The sequence below is a fragment of the Pipra filicauda genome, unplaced genomic scaffold (assembly GCF_003945595.2).
Source record: "Pipra filicauda isolate LSUMZ 115617 unplaced genomic scaffold, ASM394559v2 scaffold5_size6683894_pilon, whole genome shotgun sequence".
Classification (NCBI taxonomy): domain Eukaryota; kingdom Metazoa; phylum Chordata; class Aves; order Passeriformes; family Pipridae; genus Pipra; species Pipra filicauda.
In genome coordinates, this window is record NW_024104754.1 from 1,525,220 (window position 1) to 1,537,788 (window position 12,569).

Below are 12,569 nucleotides of genomic sequence, written 5' to 3' on the forward strand. Positions count from 1 at the left end.
TGGGTTTAACAGTGCTGAACCAAAGAACCATAGGTTTGATTACAGCAGGATTTCCCATTTCTGGGAAAAAATGACTTTAACTAATTCATTGTAACTGCTGCCAGTAGGTGTGTTGCTGCAATAACTTGGTGTGTTCACTTATCTCAGTCGCACTTCAAATATATATTACTTTTACCTGACTATGTTATGTTTCAGGGGTATTATATTTCTTTATACTGTTTTGCATCATCATGGCTCTTCAATTATTCTACATATTTTTCAAGAAGAGGTGTGGGGTTTTTTTCACACTACAAAAGAATCAAGTTTAGTTTCTCTGCTGTAAACACTCCATATCAGTGAGTAGTTGTTGCTGTTTTTAGTCAGTCGTAGCGAATGTAATTATTCTGTAGGCATAAATTAAATACCAGTTTTATCTTACAGTATAATGCAATGCATATTCTCTTGTCTTTCCAAGCATATGAGGCCTGTCTTTTTGCAAGATATGATGTGAAGTCCCAGATTGCTAATTGTGACCTGGCTCCCTGGCAATGAGAACTGTAATTGCCATCAGACAGTTCCTGAAGTGAGTTCTTGCAGACTGATTGCAGCATTAGAGCTCGTATTGCAGTTCAAAGGAAATCTAACAAAATTTCTTCCTTTTGAATACATCAACATTACTCTAAAGAAAGCTACTAGGCCAGTAATTGCTACAATTTTCCTTTCCCAAAAGCCTAGGGTTTTTTTTTTTTCCTCCCAGAAATTCTGTGACTGCAATGTAAATAATTATGCTTAGCTATTGTTGAATGACTTAAGAACTCATGTTAATTTTCTATATATAATGCTGCTATAATTGTACAATTACTGCTGTACTGGAAGCAGGCCAGAGGTGGAATAGAGGTTCTCAGGGGAGTTTGAAGTCTCTCTCATTTACACTGTAGCTCAGACCAGAGCTGTTTCCATTAAGCTGGCAAAGTGGCCAAAAGAAAGAACTGAAATCACTGCATTATATTATAGAGACTTGGTTGGATTCTCAGAAAAATGAACATGCCTTGAATTTACAATGGGAACACCTCTTCCCCTCATCTTTTAGCAAAGACATGCAATTAAAAGAGCTTTGATAAAAGGCCCTTACTTGGGACCATGTCCTCAGTTTATGCAGTGAACTACTAATTTGTCTGTCTACCTACTCAGATAATTTCTAAATGAGCATAATTCGTATACAAACATACATCTCTATGCTTGTAACAACTAATTATTCTTCAATTACAGGACATCCACAAAATTTTAGAAGTAAATAATGCTTTGTATATCCATCTTCCCAGCGTTGCATATTTCTCATCCTTCTAATGAATGGATCAATAGATCCTTTCAAACATGTGTGTATAGGGGAGAGAGAGTGTACAAGGAAAGTCTTCTGCTAGGCTACCAAACCAGTCTTTTACATCAATATTTGAATGGAAGAGTGGATTGTGAGGTTGTTCTAACACCCTGACTTTGCCAGGCTTCTGGGGTACAAATGAAAAGAGAAAGATAAAATGATCGGTGGACGAAAGAAGAGTCACACAGGGCTAATTTCAAAATAGTAAAATTGTCCAGCAGGCAAAAAGCAAATGTACAGCACACATCTGGCTGAATAATTTACAAAGTAGTAAAACATCAGAAGAAGCTAAGAAATAATCTGACACCATGCAAGTGACACTCATTGCATGTAGTCTGAAATAGACACCAGAGTGTGTCATGTTGTAAGAATACATAGAAATGTATATGAATATTTACCTGTCCCTAGTTGCCTATTCATATAATTTTAAATGCACAAGATTTTTCTGGCAATATTTTTTCATTACATCCATAGGCACTAAAAGCCTTTTTAAAAATCTACATCATTCAGCAAAGGATGCTAAGAGTAATTGTGTAGTGAGGTAAAGCTTTCTTCCACCTACTTGGTTTACTTATGTTTAGCTATCTTAAATCAGGCTAATTTTATAATAGGGTTGCTGTCTGTTGAATTATGTGTTGGTTTCCTAGGCTAAATAACATATGTTTCATTACTAAAATAATTCGCAACGGCAAAGGGCAAAGTTAAACAGTGAAAAATAGACTGTACAGAAATAGACTCATAGAAGCAAGTAATGTGAGCTAACAGATTAGTCTCTCTCTACTTGCTTTGAGTCTGATGTGCTCCCTGAAATGCAAATTCAGCAATCTGAGCAGCTGTTCACCAGTTACAACAAAGAATACCCAGGATTTAGAAAAATGGAGTCCTGTTTCCCTATTACACTATAAAATCAGGCTTTTTTGCCAAGTTGTGAATGAGAGATGTGGTCTGGTAGGTTCTTGTCCACTAAAACCAAGGCACACTTTCACTAATTTTTTTGACTGTTTGAAAAGCAGAATCCTCTCATGGAGGACTAGGTATATATCTCTGCATCAGACCAAACATCTTGATCTATAAGAAACAAAGAAAAAAATATAAAATAATAGATCTAAAATATACATATAAAAATACATAAAATGTTATAAATATTTTAACTGTCATTTGTTCTGCTTTCATTACACACTACACCCTACAAATAGCTTTTAAACTGCCTTATAAATTGAAGATCTTTACAATTTAATTTATATTTATCTATGCTCTATAAGCCACATTGTAGTTGTAGCTAGTATTGTGAGCCTGTATTATTTGTAAGTCTCTGGATGTGGTTGTATTTTACAAGATGCAACTGTTGAACTGCTTTTAGCTGGTTCAGTAATGGTCGCAATTTTTTTGCAGTTGACTGTAATTCCTGAGATGTAGTGGGATTGCAATTTAAAAACAACAACAAAAAACCAGGTAACCATTGACAAATTACATTCCTAATTTATGCAATTTTGTAGTCTGTTGATGACTCTCTAACAGATCAGGAAAAACCTAAGAGCATAAATAAGGAAGTAGTTTAGAACCTAACATAAAAAAAAAGAAAAAAAAGTTGCTTCACCCTGGTGTAATGCTACTGAATTTTAGTGCAATTACACAAAGAAAATTAAGGCAAAACTTAATGAAGAACCGGGTGTACTGCCCTGGTTTTAAAAGAAATGGGACTATAGTAGAAGAAATAGAGCACTCTGGGCAAGAATAAGGTCAGGGTGACCACAGGAGATGCTCTGCATTCCTTTTGTCAATATGCGTCTGGGTTTCCAGCTACAATTTCAGGTTCATATTTCACGGCTGAACACCTCAAAACTTCAACATGCCAAATCTTGCTGCTGTGGTACAGCTGCACTAATGGTATAAGAATGGTGGGCACTGTACTTCCTCTGTGAATACATTGGTTATCTTGTCCAAGCCGCCTACTCCAATGGGGCCACCCAGAGCAGGATGCCCAGGACCATGTTCAGATCACTTTGGAATATCTCTAAGGATGAAGAATGAGAATGAACCTGGTATCTGGTGTCTTCTGTTTCCTTCTGTATGTGATGGTGAAGCCTTAGCACATACCTGGAATTGGGAGTAGATTATTCCACTTGGGGTTAGGAGGAAGACCTGGCTAGTTAAACTGTAAAATCTAAACTACCTTAAAATCTAGAGACCTACAAAAACCAGCACAACAACAACAAACAAAAAAACCCCAACCAACAAACAGAGACAAAAAGAGAGGAGACAAAATGAAATATTTTCATCTCTTTCCCAGACATTAGAAGAGTCAAATTTCAAGATTTAGATCTACTCATTTTTTTATATTTATTTGGCCTTAACAAATTTAATACTAAAGATGCCAGAAATATCTCACAGGTGACAAAGAATTGTCTTGTGTATTTACAATGGAGAAGTAAAATCATTCCCTGCAACCACCTTAATATTTTCGATGGGTGTTAGCCATTAGAAAACTTTTAAACTGAGTCAGGGGTTTCTCTAGGAACAGAAAATATTAAAGAGGTAGGGAGATGTGGTCATCTGTGGCTGATGTACTTGGACTTCTTCATGAATGACTGGTATTGACTCCAAGGCACTCTTTTAAAATTGTGTTGCTGTTTTAAAAGTTATTGGGTTTGCATCTGTTTCAGCAGCTTTACTAACATTTTGCACTAAACAATTTGCAATCATAAGTTTTTAAGGGAACTAGAAACTAAACTGTGTTTTGGTTTGGGTTTTCTGGGGGCTTTTTTTTAACTGAACGTGATTTTCTAAACTGTTATCCATATTGCAGTAATTATTTTAAAAGCTCCCTGATATCTGTTTCTCATTATGACAGAGTTAAGTCAATGAGTGGTGCATTAAAAAAATAAAAAGAAACAACTGTAACAAATAAGAGTCACTGTTCAAAGATGTCTGTAAAACTTTGCACTCTGGCTGCCTTTTGCACTGATCAGACTTTGAAATTGTTACTTTCCAGATCACATTTTCCCAGCTGTGAATAGGCTGAGCAAAAGGTAGTAGCCAGTTTTACCAGGGAGGGTGCAATGAGGAAAACCAAGGTTAAACTGAAATGAGGTAGAAAACCCCTACAAATCTTACATTTTATATTTTAACAGACAAAATGGCCTTGCACAAAATGAAGACTTATAATGGAAATAGACCCACTGCCTCTGATATTCTGGTGTGAAAAAATACAACTCTAAATCTTGCATACAGCCCCCAGTTAGTAGATTTTGTGTTTCCCACTGAGTTTTCAGTAGTCATTGAAGAGAAGCAGTAGCTGGAGAGAAGGCAGTTGGAGGGAAGGCCAAGGAAGGAAAACTGTGCACACAGGTGTCTGGGTGAGGACAGAGCTCACATCGAGACTTGGAGCTGAGAATTGCTCCAAGGCCTGTGACTGTGAGCCTGTGCCTCGTTCAGTTCCTGCTGGATCTGGGACTTAGCCTGCAATTTCTGGCTCTTGCAGTACTCTTATGTTCCTTTTCTAAGCAGTTCTGTGGCTTCCATCAAAACCAGTGGGTAAACTGCCTTTCCCCTGCTCGTTTCTTGGCTGCAGCAATTTCCTCTGTGCTTCTGTTTGTTAGACTCTTTATAGTGACTGTAATTTTTCCCCTTCATGCTGACTTAAATAGTAAAAATCTCAAATGATCATCTGTTCTCAATTTTCTTCATCCATTTAACTCTTTCTACCCTTGATATTGCTTTGCTGCATCTTTCTTAACAGCTTCTCAGCCCAAATCCCTGTTCCAGCAGTGCCTGGGCTTAGGACAACATCCAAGTTTGTGCTGAGAGTTAAAAGCCACATGGAACTTCCCATAGTTCACTGAGTCTGACAGCATATCAAAAGAAGACACTCAAAGAAATACACTTGGTAGGTAATGTCTGTCCCTGAAAACAAATTAAGCATCTTCCAGAAACATCTTTGAAAGTCCTACTTAATGTTTTGTACATCAGTTCTCTCTAACACAGGGCAAAACATTACCCCTATGAGTCAGGAGAAAGGAAGCCCTCTAATGGTTAAGGTTCAGTCTCTGTTGTGAATAACACCACACTCTTCACAGTGTATTATAGCACAGAGCTGGTCCATGCATTCAGAGAGGTACTCTGGTCCTCGCAGGACTCAAACCCCTTGGCTCTAATAGTGATGTACCCAGAACAGCAAGAAGAGGAGTCAGTGCCAGCAGGAATAAGGGTCAGCTTCAGAAACTGGCTGGGTCTTGTGTCAACTGCATTGACATCTGCAAATCTCATCTTAAAATAAATAAAACATATTCCAGCACATCCCAGTGGAGCTCTCCAGCTCCTGTTTCCCATACTTTGTGCTTGCTGAGAAATGCACCCACTCAGGTGGCATTAGCCAGGGCCATTGAATCATTCTTGTCGGCAGCACAGAACAGCACAGTTGTTCTGTGTCGTTTGGCTTTCAGTGCGGTGATTTCAGATGACAAACTGCTCATTTGATTCTTAAGCTCAACACATGGGTGACATCCTCAGCTGCTGCAGAAAGCAGGAAGAGCTCCACCTGCCTGCAGTGAAACAGAAACCACATCAAATAGATGCCTGTTCAGGCACGGTTGATTCTTGTCATAATCTATTCCTTAACTTAGTTTAACAAATCTCGGTAGCTGTGGAAGTGACTTCTGGTACTTTTTCTAAAACTCATTGGTTTTGCTAATTGACCCCGGAAGTCCTGTAGCATTTCCTCTTTGGAAATGGTGCCAAGAGCACTCAGCCAGCAAAGGAAGGAGTAACCTAAGCTCCAGCTTCAACCTGTTCTCCTTAGTACACGTGAGAGGACAGAAATTCCAATTTTTTGAGAGAAAGGTAGGGTGCTGCTTTGGGTTGACGCTTTTATATGGCTACGCTCACAGGATCTGATTATATCCCAGGCTTTCCCTCTCTTCTTAATTTTATTTGCTCGTTCCAGCAACAGCTCATTAAGAGAAAGGTCATCTGGCTTTAAAGAACTCCACCTACAGAATAATGCTATCCAGTAGCATTCTTACTAGGATTTTAAGGTGATTATTTGAGGATTGCCACTCCCAGGGCATATATTATGTTACCAGTTTGTTTTATTGTATTCAAACTTCCAAATCTAATCTCAAAATAAATAATGTTCACAAGGTCCCAGCAGAGGCATCCTGCTGTCAAAGGCATGTGATAAATAAGGAAAAAGCTCAAAAATTACATTTCCTTGTTGTAGAAGACAGAATCCTTCTCCTTGAGGCTTGAAGGAAAAGAAGTTATCAGCTATCGAGGCAGAAGAAAATAAATCACAAAAGACTTCTCAGGGCAAGAAAAGATAAAGGAGAAGGAGTTGAATGCTGGTTTTCTTGGGGCTTTTTTGTTTTTTTTTCTGAAGGAAGGATTAAGAATAGCTTAAGAAATGCATAACCGTGGAAGCTTTCATAGAACATGTCAGGATGAAAACAATTCAAAAATATAACAAAGACTAAAAAGATCCTTTCCTGAGGCTAAACCAGATTGCTTTCTCTGAGCTAGCAATGTAGTGTTTCAAACATAGCTGGAAAAAGGCTAATGGTGCTTAGTTTGTAGCTGTCCAGAAGATGGAGGAATGTGCCCTTCTGTGACTAATGAACGCACTTAGGAGGGCTGTCAGAGAGCTGAAGCTCTGTGGGCAGGGAAGAGGAGTATTGTGAACAATGTGTGTAGCCTATGGGGTCAGATCATCCCTAATCCAGAGTCTGAGTGCAATATTTGTCCTGTTTATCTCAAATTCTCCATGATAATATTTGGTTTATTCCTTCTTTCTCTAGGACCTTAGTATTTCTTCTTCTCTCACCCTATTCACCTGTCACAGATGAGATAAAGTAGTAGGGGCCCCGTAATAGCACACCTGTAGCATACAACAGCATTTATAGACTGTCTGGTTTCAGAAGGTCACTGTTCTGTGTTTAGGGATACAGAAGAGAATGACAGGGCATCTGGGAGAGGCAACTCTCTGGTGACTGAGCCTTGGCACATAGGCAGTTTCTGTTTCTTATGGCTTTTAGAACTGCTCTGTACTCTGACAGCCAAATCTATGAAGGCCAAAGCTATAAAATCAAATATTGGGGATGAAACTCTCATAGGGGTTTATTTTATCCCTGATACTCAAGAATTATATTTGGCATTTCTGTCTGGTCGAGTCTTCAAAGACAAGTGTAATTTCTCTTCTTAATGTTCAGCATGTTTGCAATAACTCTGAAAGGCCTATAGAAAAGTTCTGGACTTTTCTGCCAAGAAGGACCTTTGTGGCAGGTTTGATAAATGGGGCACTGTTCAGGGTGGGACACTAGAGGATTTAATATATGACCCATTTTTAAATACAGGGTTTTTTTAGTGTAAGCCTTTCTCCTGTACTGCTTTCTTCCAGGAGAGTCTTCATCAACAGCTGCTCTAAACATCCTTCATCAGAATCTGACTAATAATACAGTCAAGGTGTACATTTGCTTCTCTATCTTACCCCTCCTTTATCTTAAACCATAAAATCTGAGTTGGGAAACTCAAAAGTAGGTTTTTTGTTTTGTTTTGTTTATGTATACCGACATCTGTCATTTATGTTTCAGTCTGATCTTTAGATAAAGGACTCTAGAAAAACTCTAGATGAAGTAAAGCGTAGACTTGACTTCTATAATTTAAGATAAAAGAATGTAAGGCACTTTATAGAACTAAAACTGAAATCGTACATATCACTGTACAAAGTACTGAACACCCAAGACACTTCAGAATGGATTCTGTGAGCAAAAAAATTTTCTCATTTGATTTATTATGTTTAAGAAAACAGGATTTAACACATCCTTAGTAAATAAAAAGCAATGCAGCAGCAAATCCTTAACTATCAACAAAGTCTCTTAGTATAAGCAGTTTCTAAAACTCCAGATTTTAGGCTAACCATTTGGGTCAAAAATGACTGACAATGCATGTAAGTATCATATAATGAATTGGTTGGAAATTACTTAATTAATCTTCCATTATGAACCCTTCTTCTGCAGCATTCCTAGCTGCAGTACTCCCAAAGCCAGCTGCTGTCTACAGCTGAAAAGTAGCAGGCCTATTAAGCCTCCTAAATACTCACATTCTAATTCCTAAATTGGGTTGCCAGAACCTTGTCTGTGCAATTGATTCCATAATCATGATTCTATCTGTGTTTCTATAATGAACCCTGTTTTCAGCTCAATATAGTTTAAAGAGGCTTCTTTTCTTTTTCAGCGGTGAAGGAAACCTGTTCTCTGTTATTTCACATACATTGTGTCATTTCCTAGTTAGTAATCAAGTGAATCTTTGAAACATTTTGACATTTGTCATAAACTCTGTGCCTTCTCTCAACCATTCACCAATGCATCTTTTACTGTGAATACATGTATTTAAAGGTTATTCTCCTCTGTTATGCCTGTTCTTAGTCATACACTCTGTAAAAATTCTTAACACTATGCTTCAGGCCAGAATTTGGGGTCTGATGGCTGTATAATATGGGACAACGAGGTAGAGTAAGGATTGCAAACTTAAAGTAACAACTTTTAGAGGCAGAGAAGTGAGGACATTGATTTTACTGAGCCCATTCCAGTATACAGGCACACATTTTCTAAGTTTTATAGAAGCAGAAGGTGACTATTTTGGAGTTTAATCAGTCTTAGAGTTTTCATTCAATCTTAGAGTCTCAGAAGAAACCCCTGTAGCAAGTATAAATTGTATAAAAAGGCCATTCTGTCAGAAACTTATGGCTATAATATCTTTAATTGTCAAAGTATGCCCCTTCCAGATTTGTGTGAAAACTACTTACCAGAGTCTAATTCAGAGCTACTGGGTCTTCACCAGCTTTGAGAAGACAGGCAGAGTTTAACTGTATTACAGCCAAGTCAATCACTTTTACGAATTAAACTAATGAAGGCTTTAGTTAATTTCCTGTGTCCTATTAATAGAACCTCCACAAATTAGTTTTACTGAGTTTCTGGTTTCTGAAACAACAGCCTTGATTCTGGTCTCAACCCACTTGGGGAAGAAGACTGTGGATTACCTTTACAATTCTCTGATCTGTTGATGGCATCTGCAGTCCTCGGTGCAAATTACAGCAGCCAGAGGAACTGTTCCTGATAATAACCAGAGCATGACCACACTGACTACAGCTCTAATACATGCCCATGCTGGGAGCTCTGGGGGAAAAGCAGAAAGCAATTCTGCCAGCTATCTGCCACTTGAGCATTCCCCTTACAGAGGTACAGTGTGCTAGGTCTGATCCTGCTGACATTGGGGCCCTTCCCTCCCATCACAGAAGGAAATTGCTGTGTGTCACAATAGTACCAAGTTAGAGTTTTCAGCTGAAGGCTTGTGAGCTCCTGCTCTTTCTTGGCTGAGTACAAGTCACTCCTAATTGTCTCACTGAAACTCCTGCCCTTTCCTTGAGCATTAGTGTAAACCAACAATAATGCAATGAAAATTGATGGATACTTATAGTGGTTAAAAAAGTGTCAAGCAGTCATGACTAAGCTTTCTGAGTTTGGCACGGTCTTTTTGTGCCTTGTGGAGCACCGGGGGGGACCAGCCCTGCAGCATTCACTGGGAAAACCATGCCTGAGAGCAACTTGTCCAGCTAGTGCCTTCCTCCCTTGCACTTCATTCCCTGTTTAACTTCATAACAACTAATGGCCATAAAACCAGCTTTACAAAAGCCCCACATTACTCCCGTATTTAATTAACTTTTAGAGCATCAGACCGTAGTATTTAATCACAGCCTGCCGAGTTTCAGGCACTTGTTTGGTCTGAGGCTCACTAATGCTTGGCTTCCATTCAAAATGCTTCACTGTTAATTTTTCTTTACATTCAGACAGGGTCTGATCTTTTCCCAGCTGTTTCCAGCAGCAGGTCAAGAACAGGTTCAGTCTCACGCTTCTCACATTTGCACACATGCTGACCATTGCCACCTTACTTATTTTTTCTTAGATACCCTCAGTTCCAAAGCACCTACTGCTCCTAAACTAAGACTGTGGGAAGTGTATGTGAGTACTCCTGCAGCCTAATGGATGGGTGTATGGCTTCTCTGTGTTAGCAGGCTTTTACCAGCCATTTATGCGAGCTAGAGCTACCTGTTTTTTTGTAGAGCTGAAGGGTCTGTGCTTTATGCCTTCTATTAATATGAAGTTCTAAGTATTGTGTGTGCACAGCCAGGTGGATTCCTTCCAAATAGCTGTAGTTTGTTCCCTGTGTGCTTGCAAAGGAGATAAAAATCTCCTTGGGCACTGTTAACATATGAGTTGAACTTAGACATATATCAGACTCCTTATGGCTCCTTCCAATCCCAGTCCTGCTTTGCTGAGACCAAAGTCAACAAGCAGGTATTCTGACCTGCAATTCCTCATCTTGGACAATACGTTAATAGCAGGGATGAATGAGGTCATACATTGATTAGGGAATAAAAGATGTTACAACTAAGAGCTATCTTATGACCCACCTTCTTCTGTCACTAGACACTGCTGTTCTATTTCTGCCTAAAACTATATCCTTCCTTCAGTGTTTGCTTACTGGAACAGTCACTTTTATTACTGCAGGCCTTCCCATAACTCTGGCAATATTCACTTAATTTAATTTTAAAGGCACCCATTAATTAAAATTATTCTATTTACTGATTCTTAATAATGTCTCAGAAGCTTTTGTTCTGGTGTGTGTGTTTATGTTTGAGCTTAAGACCGTCTCTGCAATAAATCATGATTTTCTGCCTGTCTTAGCCTCTAAATGATTTGGGTCAAATAGGCTGATTTGTACACTGTATTTCAGCAGCTCCCTTCCTGCTACACATGCCTGGGTTTCTCTGTCCATTTTAGTTCCTGTTTGCCCAGCACCAATAATCCAGAAGGGTTTAGGGAGGGGAAAAGAAAGTGTAGCTGCTTTTATTCATCCACTGCATATCCTGTTCTGCAGAAGGGATGCTGGCTCCTGCTGGAAGCGTTTACACTGCGTTCTCTGCAAAGGTCAGAGTGGCTGCTTCATCTATGGCAAAATGGATTTTAGCCAGCAGCCTTAGCTGACAGTTTCAAGACGGCCACTTCCCCATCCATCTTACTTAGACAACTGTGTGCAGTCTCCAAACTAATAATTCATCATTTGCACATGTGTGCCTTCCACTTCATTATTTTATTAACATATTAGAAGGGCCCTGATTTATTTATTAAATTCATTATTATTCTTTATCAAATGATGACATGTTGTTAGCCAGGAAGATGCACTTGCTATCTCACAACTAATTATACCAATTAAGTTTTCATGATTCTACCACAAAGCACAGCTCATTAACTTTAATTACTTTTGAAATGCAGCTGCTGAGATACACACAGAAAAGAACAGGTAGGTAATATTTGTTAGTTGATTTCTGCAAATGGGGTTTCTTGTCATTAGGTCTTATGTGATACTTTCAGGCAATCTTGTTCCCTATTTCCCAGGTAAGTTTTTTCTTTTTCACCTACGAGGGTTCTAAAGTTTCTCTTTTTTTGTTTTACAGAGTAGTCTTTTGCCACAGAACATTGGACCAAGTTCAAAGATACTTCTTCAAATAAATATGGTGTTTTAGTTCAGCCCTTAATGGGAATTGATGGACATCTGCAGAGAACATCTTTCTTTGCTGAGGTGGAACCAGCCCAAAAAGGGTGACAGCATTTTGATGAAAAGCTGAGATGCTGTGGTAAAGCAGAAGTTCCTAAGAAAAAGAATTTCAGGTCTCGAAGTGATGTATGGAGTTTCTGTCTCCAGTGAGGGGCCAGGTTCAGATTTCTCTGAAGGGTTGACTTCAGTGGTTTTCCTGGTTTTGCCTGTGATAATTTTTTTCTTGGTGGCTGGTTGGAAGAACAAAACATGGCTGCCCATTTCTAAGCTCACCACATGCAGGCATGAAACTTCTACAGATCTCCTGAGGAATGGGGAAAAAAATTTCTTTGGTGCTGTGAGAATAAGACAAACTGACTACTGGTGCAGTGGTACTTGACTGGGTCTCAGAGGGCCTAATGTCTGAGCAGACTCATAGAGCTGCAAAATCTCTGTTGCCTTGTTTCCCCACTACCACCTTTAGGAAACACAGTTGTATATATAAACCTCTACTAGCAAGAAAGAAAGGAACATAGATGGGATTTTCCTCCTGAATCTAAATGGCATGTGCATGGAAGCATGAGATTTGCTTAAGCTGGTATAGTTTTTAACTTATCAGCTCACT